We start from the raw sequence: 16,911 nt of genomic DNA, 5'->3' as shown, positions 1-16,911 counted from the left end.
TTCGCGCTTGTATGTAAATACGTACTAGTTTTCATTCGCGAGTTTTCATTTTTTGGTTCTACTCGTGGTGCGCTATCGTTTGCATTTCTCTTTGCAAGAAAACAAAATCATAGAATTTCTGTTACAACGATTAAGTAACGTTCGATAATGTACGAATTTCCGTATGAATCTTTATGCCGTGTATTTAAATATCGTTCAAGTGTCCAATTACAAAAAATTGTGACTATGATTATTGTTCCGCCTCTTATCTTCTTCGAATTTCTTTTCAGCGAATGATTAAAAAGAAAGAAATCAATTTTTTCGTATGTTCGTCGTTGTGTAAAAAATGCACGTATTTAAATAATCACTTCGTACTAGTCAAAATGTACATGCTTGAATTAATCACTTGGAGAGAGGGAGAGAGAGAGAAACGAAGAACTTGAAAACGAAAAAGGAACGTAGAAAATTATTTAGTCGATTCGCTTGTAAATTAATAAAATTATACGCAGCTTAAAAGCAGCTCTTAAGGCGTTGAAACTTTTTTCTATTCTTTGTTGGTTCACCGTACATCGGGCTATACCGTTTCCAGGCAAATCCTCTTAGATGTATACTCCTCCATTATTAAAGCGCCCAATATTGCAAAAGCTCCGTAAAATTTTAAGAACAATTGAGAAACGATTCTCCTAGATTGCTTGTTTGTACAATTTTCTACGCGCATTGCGTCATGCACACTTAACGGTATACAGCGTGACAACGCGTTCAACGTGATAATTCAGGTCGTGAAAATGGCATCGGAAAGTATTAAATATCTAAATTACATTTTCTCAAAATCTATCGAGACTCAAAGTGGCATAATTAATGCGCAATAATTCGAGCAACTACATGTACAATGAAACCTTCTTTGTCGAAATGCAATGCCATTCTATACTGGCGGACAAAAGGATAGCACGTAATACAAATGTGGAAAATTTCATCGAATAACAAAAATATTCAAACACGCAAACTCGATTATTTTCTTAAACACGTTAATCATTCTGCAAGCGTCCTCGCAACATCCCGATAATTCCTCGACATTCTCTATAATACCGCCGTATCTCGATTCATTCGAAACAATTTAAACCCAATTTCACGATTTACTTCTACAGATTTTGGCTTCCACGTTCGCGATATCAATTACGCGACGAGGAAACGATAGCACAATCGACGAAGGCAATCGAGAAATACCTGCTCCTTGTATCGGGCTCCGTCCAATTCTCATTTTCAAACAACAATAACCAGGACGATCTCGTTTCGCTATTAATAAGCAATAGAATAACTATCTCGCAAATTAATCACGTTTCTTCCGCGATCTTGTGAATCGACAAGCACGTGGTCGGCCACCCATTTCCTGCTTCCAGCTTTAGCGACGGGGACACGCGATTGTTCGTGTCGTGTTATGTCCCTGAAAAGTCAATTATTCGCGCCGGTTAAACTGATTTTTCGAAAACTCGTTGTTTGGACCCAGTTCGACGAAACGAAGTTTGACAACTAGCGTTGGTCGGAGTATGTGGCGCACTTTGATTTTTTAACCTTTTCGGTACGACGATCGTTCACCGCGTAGCGTCACTCGACGTCAACCGCCATACTTATTCAAACTGACAAAGGAAGACGATCGCCGATCCACAAATTCAGAAAATTATGAAACTTTGGGGATATGCAGAGCATATTCAGCCATGTAGCAGGAAATTTTTTTGTTCCTCAAATTCGCTCTAGGGGACTGAAATCGATCCTTGAAAATCCGGTTATTATATAGAATTCGGCTATTTTCCGATCGTGTGTTACAACTTGCCGTAACGTTGGTAAATTTTGGCAACATTACCAAATTGTAGTTCTAATTAAAAGTAACCTTTTTTATATTTAAAGGCAACTTTTCTTTGAAAGCTTTCTTTCTATCTTCTACGGCTTGCGGTTATAACGCAAGATAGGAAATTAGCCAGATGATATCCAGAAGCATCCTCTTAGAGCGAATTTGGGAAGCAAAAAAAGTTACGTAACGCATATATCTATATATACTCTACCTTTCGCCAAAGCTTCGTAATCTTTTGAACCTGTGGGTTGGAGATCTTCGCTTGTGACCGGGAGAAATTATACAAGAGTCGACCGGCTACTTACAACGAACCGCCTGGAGCAAATAAATAGCATTGGACACGAACAGTCATCCAAAGATGACAGACGCTAGGCTGCATGCGTGCTTTTGGCGGCTATCGGCTATAGTGGACGATCGTACGGAAGGGATTAACCATAACGTCCGTGATCGTTATTCCGTCTCCCTCTCCTCTTCGCAGGAGGTAGTTAAAGATTACGACGTCAACTGTTCGCATCGGCAGTAGCTGACGGGATGAAACACATCGCCAGATTTACATCGATTGCAAACAATTTGTCTCTTTGGTCCGGGATCATCGAGGAAGAAGATATACCGGTAACTGGAAAATTGGGAGAACAGGAGGTTTGGCAGGATCAAGCGCGAAAGAAGGTTCGCGTGCTTGATTTCTGGTTAATAAAACGTTACGCGAGACATAAAGCGATACGATGATGTATCGCGGGGTGTAGACGGAGGCAGGCCGAGTAGCTGGCTCGGCTACGTGTTGCGGCTAAGGGGGATGCGACGCGGCACGAGGCCATGGGGGATGAAACGAAGGCCAGGATGGACGAGGCGGGTTGCGAGGAAGAACTAACGCACCCATACAAAGGAGGAAACGTTATTATAGGGCGAGTACGAGCGCGCGAGTGGCAACGTGTTGGTCTTACGTCGTACACCGTGCGCCTCTGTATGATAAGGTCTTTCCGTGTACGTGTGTTTATGACTGTGCGCGCGAACGGGTGAGAACCGTAATGGGTTGAAGAGAGGCGAAAGGGCGCAGTCGCGAAGCCGGAGCCATCCTCGACCCCCGGCGGGCAGTGGTGGCAGCGGTGGTGGCAGCGGTGGCAGCGCCGGCGTCGGTGTTAGCATCCTACCTGCTCGAGGACAAACCGAGTACGTCTCGTGCGAGGGTGCGGGCCGCACACGGTTCGCCGAACCTCCGGTACGTTTCGTGCTCGCGGAACTTGTCATTCTTTTCGTTCCCGTAAACGCGCGCTCCCACGTTAAAAACAGCTGTGTCGATCGGTAGGTTTCGAAGGTGATCGCCTAACTAAGTCGATTTTCGTTGTGATCTAGCATCGTGATGTCTTCGTTATTAAATGCATATTAAGCTCTGTGAATAAGTAACAACGGACGAATTGGTCGCGTGACCGCGAAGCAACCGGCTGCCTCGAGGTGGCGCGTTTTCAAACCAAGAAGACGGAGAAGAAATCTTATCGTATTCGTACGTGAAAGAATGATCCAGGAAGTGTGGATCGGTAGTTGTTCGTGATCAAACGGTAGAGGAACGTATCAGTCGGAACGATTCAAAGGATTCCATTGAATCGAACTTTATATCCTTCCCTAACAGATCGTATCTTTTCCGAGTAAAAGAAGCATCGAGGGATCGAGAAACGTGCGCGTATGGGTGTGCGTCCCGATATGACCCACCACGATTGACACTTTTTTTTGCCACGCTTTTACATAGCAGCCCGACGAACATGTAAGTGCTGATTGCATCTGTTCTATGTCCGATTTTGTGCACCACCGTTCTGAAATCGTCGTTGCCTTTGTCGCGGCTCTCGGAATATAATACGCGAGTTTTGGGTTCCGTATTTCCGTCGACCGATGAGCCGTATACACGGTGAACCTCTATGCGGGATTTTGTGGACAACGGATGGAAATGAGCCGGCAGCTTCTGTATCGCGGTGCAGGATATTGCAATTTCAAATTTCGCTTCTCCCGGAGCCAATTAACTCTAAGCCTCCGTCTCGGGGGAGAAAAATATCAGTGTGTAAAATATTTTTAACGTGCTTCGCTCATTTTCTTCTTTCTATTATACTTTTTTTTTTTTTACTTCTTTTTAGTTTCTTAACAGAGATAAAGGCAGAAGTCAAAAGGAAAAACCGTCAAATCGCGTTGCTTAAACGAATACTTTACTAACGCTCGTGGTAATGGCAAAGTTGGAACTTGCGAATCTCTGGTTCTTGGTGAACGACCAACGATTAGAATCTCAGGATCTCTTCGTGCGGTCAGAAAATGTTTAACGCATGGCTGAGCTCGAAGAGAATTTAACTTCTGTGCGTTCCATCGAGGAATAAGTAAACCGCAAATGAGTTTCATACGATAGTCGAATTATTCATCTCGCGGAACGATTTTCGCATTATCTATCTCAAATACGTTTCAAAATCACGCCTGTATCTGCTCTTCGGATAGAAGGCAGCGATTAATCGAAGAGGATGCCGCGAGTCGATAGTTGTTCCAAGAGATAGGCAGAGAAAAAAGAGAAACGAGAACGTTTCCAACGAGTCAGAATACGGGATGCGTTAAAATATAGCTCCGCGTGCACAATGTTTACGTCATCATCTTAATTAAACCGGTATCGCGTCGCGTCGAACTTTTTCTCGTTAATTCCATTTCTTCCATATTTCATTGGTGGACGTTGTGTTCGAGAAAGTCCATGTCGGCCGAGGAGCACGGCATCGTTTAATTATGCGCCCTTCTATATCGCGTTCTGTGCTATTTGCATTCGATCGAAATAAGCTTAATGCTCGCGCTTGTCTTCGACTTTCAACGTTCTCTATTTGTCTTTCGACTTGATCGACGCTGTATCGAGTAACCAATTATTCTTACATATCATCGGAGCGAAGCTCACCATCGCGCGTCGTGTTACAGGGACGAATCAATTTGTACGCTGTAAAAAAAAATGGTAAAATCGAATCCCAGGCAATTTGGCCAAGGTATTTCGTCGATTCGAGAACGGAAGTTACGATACGATCGTTCGATACGTATTCCACGTATTAAAGGGACGTAGCAGCTCGACGCGTTATGCCGAGCACGTACGACCGCGAGTATAATGCAAGATCGTCGCTGGATAATTTCATTTCGGCGAACAAATTTTCCTTCGGATATTACGGTTTTGCTCGCCTCACCTTTTCTCTTTCGTATCCCTTCTCCTTCCGTATGCAAGCGAATGGCGAGGGCCAAGGAAAGGGGAGAACGACCGAAAACGAATACTCGAGTTATCCGGCAGACGTTGCGTACGGAATCCTACGATTCGACGTAACGATATTACGCGTCATAAACCTGATTTGCTGGCTGGCGAAAACGCGTCGGTCGATGAGTTTAATTCCCTTGTAATACGTTTCTCGTCGCTTGAACATCGTCGATGTTATATGTATATTTGACAGAGGATGGTTGCCTTTGGCATGTGACGTTAAGTCGTGGTTCCAGTGGATGCCGTTCCGACGAATGAAAACTCCGGAAACCGCGATGCATACGCTTATAGAAATCTACAGTGGCTCACTTTCATGGTGATGAGATACAAACGCCGTGATTATAGTAGTAAAATTTGAAACGAGTTTGAAAATATACGCAAAAGATACAAGTTAGAAGACGCTAAAAGGGAATGTACGTTTAGTAGAAAAAATATACAGCATGAATGGTAGCCCGAAACATACAGTTAGTGCAACAAATGGTCTCGCTGAATCGACTGTCCAAATACTTTGATGATCTTTGCGAGACGTACACTTTCAACGAATCTCTATATATTTTCAAATGCGTTTCGACTTTTACCAATATACTTCGACTACGATAATCGACGAGATTTCAAAATCGTTTGTATAATTTATACGTGAAAAGTTTCTAAACGCGTTTGAATACCTTTTTGGGCCACTATATACATACATATATATATTTTGCATACGTATTTGATTACATCGACGTATTGAATTCGTCAGGACGCTAATTCGGATACGTATCCACCGTAACTACGCTTTAAGTCGTGCGACATTGGATGCAATGCGACGATTTCGTTTTTTACCGTTGGTCAACCAGGATCGCGTGAAATCTAAATTTTTTATCGACGGATCGACACAAAATGGTGTAAGAAGAGAGACAGTCACGAGACCCTATCGGAATATACGATATGTATTTGTGTATATGCATATACAGCAACATATGTACGTATATGTGTGTGCGTCAGCATTTTGGTGTAGTCTTTCGTTCATTCGTTCGAGCCCCGCTACTGTCTGTTTTCGTATGAAATTTATAAGAGAGGAAGTTTGTCAGTTTTCCGCGAAATAAAACTTATACGATTGCATGCTCGTGTACTTGCGCTAGTATGAATCGTATATATTAAAAATGGACGGGACAAAACGATTTTTTCACGGTGTATGCATTAATTGTGCATATCTTGATGAAACGGCCAATGCATTTTATATTTTGCATTTTAAACGCCTTTTAAGTATATATCGTTTTTACATAGTTTTAATTGTGTTTCACGATAAATTAATTATGCACAGGATGGACGAATATAAGTGTTTACGCAGAAATATAATTGTTTTTGTAAATCCTAGGAGAAATGAAAAGATTGTTCGAAAACTAATTATTTACTGGCTTGTCGTTCATTCGCTCCTATGAATATCATAGTATACAACTTCTGTGCATAAAGATCTATCAAGTTGATTAACCTGATGTTTACGTTCAATATTCGAATATCGTCAAGTAACTATCGTAAAGCTTCCTAGCTAAATGCATATTGGAGTATTTCAATCTTCGTATTAATCGTCGTATTAATTTAATCAAAGATAGTTTTGGAACGTTGTTAGTTATTGTTATTAGTAGAAGCTGTTTCGATCCATCGTTCAAAGAATAATAAATGTCGCGTAAAAGCAGCTTTTTCTCCTTCTAAGATATCAAATCCTATAAGAGGAACTTACGTCGCTAAAAGCATTGTATGCTAGCTGTTTCGAAATCTCAGTTATTCGTCACTTTCATCGCGATAAATATCCCAACTATCTCCGCGTTGCTGCTGTTTGAGATTCTAAGTTCTTTGATCCTTGATTAATTTTCCGATAGCTCGTGGATAATACCCCTTTGTGTCTATAACGTTAAAAATTCGTCGATAAGCGACGGCGAACGAAGGAGCTCTTAAACTTGCATCGTCGAAAAATCGAAGAAACATACCTCTACGGAATTCTAAATATGGAAAGATTCATCTTAAAAGATTATAGTTGTATCTTGATGCTACGGTCTCGCCTCTTTTTTCTTTCGGCGTTCTGATTCAATACAACGTTAGATCTTGATATTTATGTCATCTCGTCTATCGTGAAAGATAAGCTTGCCATTAATCGTTCCATTTTCTTTCTGCGTTTTTCCTATCTTCCAAGGGGAAAGTAGGCGAATGAACGATCGGTCGTACCTCAGAGTCCTGTAATCGCGGCAGAAGTGCTTAAAAAATCCATATAATCGCGCGATAACTTGGAAGCAACTTTGCGGCAACTATTTTCCTGATTACTTTGCTAGCGCTCTTATCTTCGCGGCCGCGGGCGAGTCTAATTTGCACGTAACACGAGCGAAAGTGATTTACACGAGCGAATTTTCCACCGATTCTTGATGCTCTCTTGTAGTTCGTGACGAACGGGTCTTCACACTTACCGCTGACATGTTTGAATTGCGTACGTGCGCTGGCATGTAAGTTCCTGATGGTATTTACATAGTCTAATACGTGTGCCTGAAAACCTTGTTTTAAACTCGAATAGAAAAAGAAAGAAAGTGGAACGTAAAATAGCGCGCGTGACAAGCGATCCATTAAATTCGGCCATCTGGGAAAGTGGTGGTTTTCAAGCGTAAGAGCCAGTGCGTTCCGATCATCTTCGCGAATTTGTTTGTTGTTTGCCGAGGAAAGTGATCGTAAATATTTACGAGGAAACTCAGCGCTCCCTGGCAAATTTTGATCAGGAGGATCGATAACGAGTCTGTTTTGCTAGATTTCCGGCACAATTGCGGCTACGTGTGTGCACGTGCCAGTGTGTCACGTGCAATTCTCGTTCCGTCGGCGAATTACGTTCAGTTAAATTCCCTTTACTATATAATTTCATCGCGTTAAATCGGGACCTAAGACAGCAAGATAATTAAACCGTTTGTACCGAAATACTCGGCTCATTGCCTGGTTCCACCTGCCTAGTGAGAATTGTCACTGTTTAGCTAATGCCCTTTCCGACGAAGATCTTATTTCCGACGAAATTTATCATTAGACGTTCTTGTCCGCCAGAATATACACGTATATACCGAATACACACGCATACACACGTTATGTATCTTCACCCGAATCGCTCGGAACGAGCCAGCGAATTGGTTTCTCTGCCGGAAGATTTCGTTCCGAAACGCATCGCTTGGAAATGTAAAGCTTCGAAAATTCACGGTGCGATGTAAGAAACTCTTATAGCCAAACGAGTTTGCAGAAATGATTTAAACAATCGTGTGATAATGCTCGGTATATGTATATTTGGAAAATGCCTGATAGAAGCAAAATGTTGTCACGTGTGGCGAATCGGACGATTTTATCAAAAAATGAGAAAATATAAAAGCAAATTACGATAAATTTCCGAACGATAAACGGTAACTACCTTGATTTGATAACAAAGAATAAAAAAAGGAACGCGTATAATATGAATATAATATGACTTGTTTAACGTAAATTTGTGCCGACGAAGTTTTTAAAAGTTGGGAAAAGGGGAACAACGAAACGATATTTCGTAACAAACAAGTACTCGACGTGTTACGAGGTGTAAAATGATCTTTTATTTTATAATTAACGGAATATTTAATAGTATTTCAACTAGTACGAGAAGGGTAATTAGAAACGTATGAAATTTATCAAAATCTAAATAAATTGGATATCCTTAATTCGATAAACTGCGATAAATTAGTTGAAGTGAATTAGCGTTGCCGCAGGAAACTTGCTCGATATCAAAGAGCGCGTGTAACGTATATTTCAAATCTTGTTCAGGATCCTAATGCTCAAAGCAATAAGGGTCAGGTTTATTTCCCTTTAAAAGGTACTCGGTGGAATTCTCCCAGCGTGCGCAATAAATTTCAATAGAAGAAGAAACATCATTCCATTAGGAAAAAAGTGAGGGTTACTTTCGTTGCTCAGAACTATATAACTTGGAGTGTGATTCGAAAGGTTCGTGTCGCATTAGCGATAAATCCGCGAGAGATGTTGTTAATTAAAAACGAGCTAGTCAAAGTGACAAAGATATACGTTTGGGTATGCAACGAATGAGCAAATGTAAATGTTGAGTAGATCGTCTAATTTATTGTTCAAATTCAAGATAGGGGTTCAAAATAATGGATCGTCGTATCATGCAATAAATGAAAAAAACAATTGTTTGCGGAGAGCAGACTGAATAACGCGAGAAGAGAAGAGAAGAGAAAAGAAGAGGAGAGGAGAGAAGAGAAGAGAAGAGAAGAAAAGAGAGGCGCGGTGGTGGAAGGGGAATCCGAAAGAATGATTAGAGGGAAGCGTAATTACGAGCGAGCAAGCAGGCGAGTGATTTAAGAGAAAAGACATAGATTTAATGAGACATAAAGGTACAATAATTATTGCTGCTAACCTAAAAGGTGAAAAGACATCTGGCGATCCGGATTACGAGAGGGCGAATACTTTTGAATAGAGGGGGTTGAAACGTCTCTAAAGTAAGGACAAGGGGAAGAAGAATAATCACCGTTACGATTCGTACGTGAATTATTCGTCTTTCGACTAATACATTTCCACAGCGTCGAAAGCGCTCTTCGATTATAAACTGTCGAATCGAGAATTTCTTTCCAATGACATCACGAAACAAAGCCATAGTTCGTTATTTGTCGAAGCGATACATTTTCCCACGAGCGAGACCTTTGAAACAGTTACAAATAGAGGGAAATGTCAAGATGAAATTGTGTAAATTATGTTCTCTGCATTTCTACGTGTCCGTGGATAGTTGTAAAATATGGTCATACATTTTCATGGCAGGTAGTTCTAACGTAATTTTACACAGTGTACGAAGGTCTATTAAGACAGTTGCTCAAAAAGTAACTATTTAACTAGTATCATTCTTTCGATTTTGCAGAATAACATTAATTACATCGTCTTCGAAATGGTCCACGGATACGATAATTTTCGTTCCTGTAATTACATGAAATAATTTATAAACCGTATTTATTTCGCGTTTAGATCTATGAACTTTACGTTTCTCGCATTCGAAACTGCTAGAACAGGCTTTACAACCACGCTTTTCTTCAGAACCACTATTTCCGCTTTTACCACTATTCTTCCGATAGAAGAATCAACGATCTCTCAATTTCAACGTCTTCTGTCTTAGCCATTTTCTTCGATGCTTCCTCTTCCACTCTACAAATGTGAGCTTTCGCAGCGTTTCACGAAATACCTCGAGCTTCGCGTAGCCAGGTGATCTTGGCATATACGTACATACGTGTGAATACATAGACGCATGCAAATGAGAGTCGAAGACACGCACGTCACGGAACGAACTCCTAGCAGCGGCTACATTTTGCACATCGTAAATCATAGGGAATATCTCGGCGGCTTTTTGACGCGTTTTAGAACGTCTTAAAAGTAACCATTAATTATCGAGCTGGCGCGCACAATCAACGTAGAAGCCGTAGACGGTCACGTAAGTCTCCAGTATACATCTGTCGCTAAAGCAGGCCACGTTCGAGGAATAAATTCACTGGTAAAAAGAAACGCAAGTGCGAAACGGCCAAGTTAGTACGTGCACGAATCAGAAATTAACGCTTGTTGAACGATCAAAACTTTCCGCCTGGTAAAATACATCTCGTATTAATCACAGATATCTTGAATCAACGAATATTAGTAGAAAGCTGTGCATCGTTTGTTTAATCGCACCATTGCTGAATAGAGGAAGCTACTTTTCAGTAAAGATTTTTATCAAAATAACGCAAGATAGAAGAAATACATGTATAATCGTTCGTGTAACGATAACGCTCGAAAGTAACTAAATGCTACGGAGATGGAAAGAGTGACGTCGAACTTTGATTCTCGTGAATCAACGCTAGGACGATTTACTAGGTGATACACTTGTTACGAATATCGCATTAACATGTATATGTATTACCTAAACCTGCATTACCTTTTACATACCTTGGCTATGCTGTTAGTATCATTGGACCTTGATATCATTTATGTACGTGTATATGGAATATTCATGCATAAGTATGTATATGTGTCAGTTTAATAGAAGAGATTCGTGCTTTAGAACGTTAATAGCAATTTACTTCCAACAGATTTAATAGCAATCTATCTTCAGCCGTCTCAACGGATTTTTTTCCATGAAATAGTTTTTCAAATCATTCACCGTGTATTTTTTATTTTTTGAAAAAATACAATTTTTTTTCTATTTTTTCAAAATACAGTCGATTTTCATGCACCAAGAGAGGCACCTTTCACGTTATAGGGAACAACATGAGTTATACCAATTCACACCAACCAGAGATAAATCTTTACAACCATTAACCCTTTGTGATCCTACGTCCAACTGCATTCGACATTCTATTTCACTCGATTTTTTTTTTTTCAGTTTCATAAAACATACTCTTTTGTGTTCTATATTCATTTAATAGAAAGGTGTCAACGTATATACGTTTCTGACTTTCGGCTGTTGTATTTTAAAGTGTCGGCAGAGATGCGAGCGGCTTTGTCTTGCAATGCGATGACATTATGATAGATTGTCACCGATGACGCGCCTGCAATCCGCGCGTATAAACTTGGCGTGCAACCGATAACCGCTGCAATGAAGCACACCATCAGGGGCCATGATATCTCTGCCTGCCATAAACCAACAAAGGTCGGCTACGTGAAATTACTGCTTACGAAGAAATTCTAAACAGCTTATCAATTATGAATCGGTTCGGATTAAACGCTGCTTCGTCTAACGTGTATGCTCGTGCACTTTGACGAGCTTCCGTTAACGCTGATCGCGTTATCTTGGATGGGACGCACCTATGCGTCACGCTGTTCAAATATTACGGCGTGCAATATTTGCTGAACTCGATCGCTTATTTGACTTGCCAGCGATTGTTAGTTGCCTTGCACTAGTATTTGCTGAAACGCGTTTTCGCTCTTGTGTCTTCGCTTTTGGACAAGGAGAAGAGATTTCGTGTGCCAGTTGGTTTCTTGGTTTTATCCGTAACGTTCGATCGTCAGTTGTATAAATTCGTAAATTTCCAGCGAAGAAAGTGCTTCGATAAATGTTTTCGAATTCAATGAACAAATTGACTAAAGAAAGATGTTCTGTTGCAAAAAAAATTACGGTATGTCGGTATTATAATATCAAATGAGAAATTATTTATATAATTTATGGTTGTCAAATTCAACTGTACTTGTTATCGAAATAAAGCATATTCAGGGTTGCAAGCATTTTTAAAATTATTTTAAACATGTATCTTTCCACGTTAATAAACAACTTTCTTCTTCACGTCGACGTGCATAGATATGCGAATAATATATGGGATTGTTGTTCTACATAATGTAATAGAAGGCAAGTGCGATTTTGATTAGATACACGTTATCATTAAAAATACGTAAGCTAATTTTTTGCAGCGAGCAGATTTATCTACGACAAATCGTTGAATCAATAATGCATGCAATGAAATCAAGCAGTTACCATACCATTTTAATAACGTCGAAACGAAAGCTATTCTTAAGGACGTAGAAAATTATTCATCGAATTGAAACGAATCGTTTACCACGTATTTTAGTAAAAACGATGAAGTAAACAAATTGCGGCTAAACGTTCGTATGTTCGTGTGTCGTAAACGAGTATATTATTTAAAACACTCGCCAGACACCAGAAATCTATTCTCTGTATAAAATATTCTATGCGAAATGAATATTCCAAAAGTTAGTCTAAATGATCAAATTTAGACTCGGAGAATTTATTCTTACTTTATTACAGGACTTACTTGATACAATATACTTTTATATTGCATGACAATAAAAAAAGGTTATCGATACACATGTCCTTTAGGATAGTCTCACGAACTTATATTAAAAAGTTTCGAGGAAGAATTGTTTCGTTCTTTTACTTTAAATAAAAATTTCAGTATTATTCTCTTTTAGATTCTTTCACCTTCGACCTTTCAAACTAGTTTCTTCCTATTTCATTCGTTTCGAACGTTCATTCGTTGATTTAAATATATTACGACGGAGAGAAATCCTGTTCCATACTTCTCTGAATCCTTAGCGACTATTATTAACCTTTTCTTTTATTCAAAAATTTTATTTTATCATTCCTATCCCTTATCGTATCATTCCTACTTTTTGCTATGGCGCCTAGCTGATAATAAATGTTCGAGGTAAAATTAATACAAAGTGTAATGCTCGAAACGCAGGAATTCTAAATTTAAAGTTTTTCATCAAAATATTCTGAAAGCTTCTGAACTTTAATAACACACGATTTTATATATATTTCAATTTAATTTTGGAAAATTATTCCACAATTTCTCTACCTTAGTTACTTTGGTCTTTTATACTTGTGCTTTGCCTGCCTGTTTTTGCACGTGTATCTTCGTAGAAATTTTAATAAACGGCGAAGTGCACTGTTTAATCCTGAAAGGTCATGAATTTTCAGGCGCGTCTCTTAAAACCGTCGACTACGCTCTGTGAGATCCTTGAAAGGTCTTTCAAAGATTCTTCAAAGGTACTATGTGCGTTCGTGCATTGGTCAGTGCTAAGAGTGTGACACGTCAATTGCTATTCAGCGGAAGACAGGCTTTAAAAGACTAATTAAGTTTCCCCCCTAATCGTAAAAGTAATACGCCTTCGACCGAAACGTTTTGATTTTGAAAAATATCACATGGATATTTCGTTCGTATCATGAAATTCTTGTTACAGTATTGCTTGAGCGGTAATAAAGCTAGTAAAATGACGCGAAATGACTGTGAAATAAATTTTCCAAGCAGGCGATATTTCCCTGATATTCCACGAGACGGCAGTTAGCCTCTTTAATGCTTTGACACGATACCAGCAATGCTAATGCGTTTTTTTTCTAATTCATGGTCTATACGTGATAACGATCTGCCATGACGATTCCGTCGCTTACGCTCCTGCGCTTCTTTTTCGTCTCTTGGTTATCGCAGTGTCGTTAACCGATCGATATTTACATACCACAAATTCGTGCTTTTTTACTCGTATTTGCAGGATCATTATAAGAAGCAAAAAATCTTTGACTCGAAATCGTGGAAGAGCTTGGCCCGGTGTATCGTTGTAATTACCGTATCGATATAATCGTAGTTACGTAACGTTTCTGCGATACGGTGGAAAATGTACGAACTCTTGGTTTATGAAAATTTCCACGATACACGACGAGAAAACGAGCGAACAAATTACGAGTATACGAAGTAGCGATTGGTAGGATACTGGAAAAGTATAAATCTGTTTTCGAAGATACTGGAAAGGGAAACTGTGATCGGTTGACAGGTTTTTAAAACGAGGATGACATATCGATAAGTCGTCGAGTGGTCAAGGAGCTGATTTATGATAGGAGGTGTTGCGTTGCTGGATGGAATTACCAATACTTAGGCATTATCGATTTTCATAAAATTTTGATACATCGTGCATATCGATTTTGATATACGTTGTGTTGCAACGTTTTATCTCTTCTCGGAATATGATTACCAGTGGTCGCAGTTCGAGCATTGGCACTGCATCGTCATTCTCGAAAATAGCTTGGGAATATTTATAGATGTCGAGATTTCAAAAATTAAAGGACTATAAGGTCGTCTATCTATTTTTGCACGATCGAAGAATATAATTTTAAGTACGAACAAAGTAGCTGTAGATCAATTGTTTTATGTGTATGTGATAATTTGTTTTGCTAATGACTTTAATGGGCTGTAAAAGCTCAATGGTTTATTATAAACTCCTGTTGCCAAATTCCTACTTTTATAATTTATAATTTCACCTCTCATCGGTTCATCTTGACAAATTCCTTTACTAACACAAATTATTACAGGATTCGTGTAATAAGCAACGAACGTTTTTTTCTATATGTCTGGTACTTAACCCATTTCCATACAAAACCCGGGTAACTGTTATTACTTTCGATACAGTTCGATCGTGGGTCGATATCTGACAAATGGCAAATTCCTAAAAAAAATTAACTATATTCTTGCATCTTGCGTTGCGGGCATCGCGTCGGAAGAAATCGTGTTGTGGAACTTCTACCATTCCGGAATTCGATTCAATCGGATCGCTCTGCAATTCGCGACAATGTCCTGCTCGAAGATTTCATCCGTTGAATACATCGAGGAAATCGCTGAATACGATTACCCGCTGCGGAAATTTTCAAAAACGAAACGGCTAGATCGAAAGAAAAGACCGAAGAACAAAGAGAAGGAACAGGAGGGAAAAGAAAGAAACGTGGAATGTAAGGGGGCGAAAAAGAATACAGGTGTTAGGAATCGAACGAGATTCGTTTCCGTTTGAACTATGGCCTCGATTGCACACTTTTAGCCGCGCGTTAGCGGTCGAGTAACATTAAAAGGAAGCAGTATAGATAGAGATTCTGGCGTGTTAGAATGCGGCGCAGGAAATTCTTCGGCCTGCTTGCAGCTCCTCCTTCCAACTCGTTTGCTGGTATTTCGCTGTAAAATGGTGCACCAAATCCGTGTTCTAATCATGATTCTTTCGAATCGAGCGCATCTCCTCTATTATCCTTCTCCTTTTCTTTTTCTTCTTCCATTTTTCTCAGATCTACCACGACCCTATGAGACAATTGCACGACCTGTCGTGACTTATTCGCGCGTCGTGTTAGTATCATTTTCAAGTTGAACATCTCCGACGAGAACCGCGTCATTTGTTTAGGTAGCTTTGTCGTCAGAACGTATTCGTACGAATAATTTCACGATGTCTTTGATTAATCGGTAACACTATCTCGATAAAACGAAGTTGTTGAAAGTTGCAATAGCGGACGATGGTAACACCGATTTTTGTCCTTTATCTCGTTTCTTAATCAGTGTTTTTCTCGCAGTTAAATAATTGCTATTTCTTCGTTTAAAACAAATCGCAGCTACTTTGTTTCGGTATGTTTATACAAAATTATGTAACAAGTTTGAATCTAAGTTCATGTTCCTGAACGCTTAATTTTAATTTACTACGTTGTAGCTTGACAGTCTCTTGTAGATACGTTAACAGTTACACCACATACTATAGATCAACCTGGTGCAGTGTACGTTGTTAGCACAACGCTTTACTTTTCATTAACTTCATATAAACGTTTCAAATTTTCGTAACTTCTCTCTCTCTCTAATTCTTGCAAAGCCTCTGCATTTCTCAAATTTATTATAAAACAAACATTTAACTAGTAGAATCGACATGCACAGCGTAGTTGTAACAATATTGGCAGAAGAATCAAGAGTTTGAATTACAATGAACGATTAGAAGCAAACGATAAACACGATCGACTTACACGTGATTACTCCTTTTAATAATAACGCTACAATTTGATATTTTCGATCTCCAGCGTGCATTTACAACGAGCAGGGTGTACAAAGAGAAATTACACTATTTTTAGTTTCAGTTTCGCCAGTGTTTATCAACAGAAATGAACGAGTCACAATTATAAAAGGGAATTTGTCTCAAGAATAAAATCTTGCATGAAATAGCTTTGTTCCGCACTTCCGATTTGCCATTGTGAAATCACCTTTCTTTTATTCCTGTCACGAACTGCTACCCATTCTGTATTAAGTTAAGTCACGCAATTGATACGAGTCGTATATTTTGCTTAATTGAACGTAGAAAGGAACAGCAAAAAAAAAAAAGAAGAAAAAAAAACAGAATGCCTGTAGTAGGTACCTATAACAAACATTATCTCTCTACATTATTTTCTTATTAATCCGATTAACGAATACATTGATAAAGTAAAGTTATTTTACAAGTAAATATATTCTTCTGTAGAAATAAAGATATATTCTAGTTAAATATTACATAGTTTTTATTGCAATACTATTTTCAGATTTACTATTATAAG

General features: G+C 39.2%; 2 protein-coding genes across 5 annotated transcripts in view; one reads left to right on the top strand and one right to left on the bottom strand.

Annotated features, from left to right (window-relative positions):
- LOC117208882 overlaps positions 1 to 16,911 on the bottom strand; it is a 111,110-nt gene that overhangs the window by 30,650 nt on the left and 63,549 nt on the right. The window lies entirely within an intron of this gene.
- The window catches only part of LOC117208868 (acid sphingomyelinase-like phosphodiesterase 3a), a 49,817-nt gene continuing 35,809 nt past the window's right edge, over positions 2,904 to 16,911 (top strand). For 2 of the 4 annotated variants that reach the window (XM_033450330.1, XM_033450329.1), the window contains exon 1: positions 2,983 to 3,581. The gene's annotated coding sequence lies outside the window, so the exon portion shown is untranslated. Of the gene's footprint in view, positions 3,582 to 16,911 lie in introns of all 4 variants that reach the window. The other 2 variants (XM_033450328.1, XM_033450327.1) reach the window with 2 other exon arrangements.

This window comes from Bombus bifarius, unplaced genomic scaffold (assembly GCF_011952205.1).
Source record: "Bombus bifarius isolate JDL3187 unplaced genomic scaffold, Bbif_JDL3187 scf7180000008163, whole genome shotgun sequence".
NCBI lineage: Eukaryota > Metazoa > Arthropoda > Insecta > Hymenoptera > Apidae > Bombus > Bombus bifarius.
This window is presented reverse-complemented; position numbering and strand designations above follow the sequence as displayed.